The sequence below is a fragment of the Suncus etruscus genome, chromosome 16 (genome assembly GCF_024139225.1).
Source record: "Suncus etruscus isolate mSunEtr1 chromosome 16, mSunEtr1.pri.cur, whole genome shotgun sequence".
Classification (NCBI taxonomy): Eukaryota; Metazoa; Chordata; class Mammalia; order Eulipotyphla; family Soricidae; genus Suncus; species Suncus etruscus.
The window spans coordinates 74,000,802-74,003,031 of record NC_064863.1 but is presented as its reverse complement, the minus strand read 5'-3'; positions in this window follow the sequence as shown (position 1 = coordinate 74,003,031).

The following is a 2,230-nucleotide window of genomic DNA, read 5'->3' as shown; positions in this document are numbered from 1 at the left end:
TGTGGCAGCGGGTGGGGAGACCACCAGACAGGACAAGACTTAAATTATTCAGCTGCTGCCATTTTGTGTGGTCAGATTTGAACAGTCAGTACACTTGGGCGAAACTGTGTATCTGATAGTTAGGAGCATAGGCTTCCCCGCTGGTTTGTAATTCTAGCTCTAATTCCCAGACATATGACTCTGGATAGGCTAGTTAATCTCTATAAACTGATTTCCTCTCCTTCTAAAGTAAACAAGCAATATAATATATCTCATATGGTTGGTATGAAATGTATAAAATAACAAGTACTTTCTCCTTATGTGAGCATTTAAGAAATGCTAGAAGTCTAATTAACAGTCATATTCAGGCATTCCAGTTATTCAACTTCACTGGTTCAGTTGAGCAGGGATGTTCTCACTTCAATGTGTTATTCCTGTTTTCCCAGGCTGCCCACAATGCCATAATTGCTCTGAAAACCTTTAAACACAGACAGTATCTCTTTACTGTAAGAACTTATAGGCAGATATGACAGTCTAACTTCTCCAAGTACATTACAATATTTTCCTGAGCACACATTTTCTTCTTGAATAATGGGACTCAAAGGAAAGAACTGACGCAGATCAGTCTTCCCGTAGTGAAAGAGAATAACATAATGAAAGAGAAAAAAGAAGGCCTCAGAATTCTCATTTTCAGCCCCTGCTGTTTATTTCAGACACACCCAGATGGTCTAAAGATCCTTGTTTAAATCCCACTCCAGGGACTGGAGATATAGTTAAGTGAGAAGGGTGCTTGCATTAGACTCAGCCAAATCAGGTTAAATCCGTGGCATCCCACATGGTTCCTGGCCTTGCCAAGAATTATTCCTAAGTGCAGAGCCAGAATTTACCCTTGAGCACAATCATTGTGCCCCTCCCCCTCAAAAAATCAACACCCACATCAAAGTATGTGGATTACCGTGCCTCACAGGAGATGAAATGAAAAGAACACTTAAAACCTAGGGGTTATTTCTTCCGGAGTTGGAAGGATGGTAAGTTTGATTTTTTTTTTTTCTTTTCTGGCTAAAACAGAATTAGATTTTATGGGCTTTTGGTTGGTTTATTTATTAACTCCTGCCCTTTAAAATGTTAACTTTTTTTCTTTCAGGATTTGGATAACTCTGAGATCTTTCTTTAAACATTAAATTATTGCTGATTTGTGGTAAATAGGATTCTGCACACAAATGCACACAAACCCTCCAACCACTGCATTTTATTTTTATTTCTTTTTGTTTTGTTTTGACCACATTTGGTGGTATTCAGGGGTAATTCCTGACTTTATGCTCAGAAATCGCACTTGGCAGGCTTGGGGGACCATATGGAATGCAAGGGATCGAATATGAGTAGGCCACAATCAAAGCAAAGACCCTACCCACTGTGTTATTGCTCTAGGTCCATCCACTATATTTTAATCTCTATTTTCCTAGACCTAATAGAATATCATTATTGTTCCCAAAACACAGTGATTGCAGTCTAGAATATGCAACTTTTCTTCTCCTAGTTTCACTTTATATGAAACAGAATGGCAGTGTGCTAGGACAGGGCTAGGAAGTGTCTGATGGTGTTCCAAAGACCTGCTTTTTGCTTTTCCAGTTTACCCTCCAACTAAATAGTTACCTACACTCACCTCACACCTGGTTGGTTTAGCTTTACAGGCTTCATTCCCTCAGAACCTATGCTTATCTACTGTTTAGGAATGTCCCTTGTTAGAGTATGTTTGCCAAAATTTCTTGGGGATGAGGGAATTGGGAGAGCAATGACAAACAGATTTTTTTTTATAACACTAATGCTATCTTCTTCTTACCCAAGTTTTTTTTTTGTGTGTGGGTTTTTTGTTTGTTTGTTTGTTTGTTTTGACCACACCCTGTAGTGCTCAGAGGTTACTCCTGTCTTTGCACTCAGGAATTACTGCTGACAGACTTGAGGAATTGAATCTGGGTCTGCTGCAATTAAGGCAAACTGCCTACACACTGTACTATCCCTCTGGCCTCCCAAGTGCCTTTTAAAAAATAATCATTGGGACCAGAAAAATAGCACTGTGGTTGGCCTTTCATATGGCTGACCACAATTTGAGTCCTAGCACCATATATGGTTCATAGATTCCCACCAGGAGTGAATACAAAGACAGGAATAATTTCTGAGCATCATCCCCAAACCAAAAATAAATAAACAAACAGCAAATATTGAAGTAAACTTGTAATTTCACATTATATAC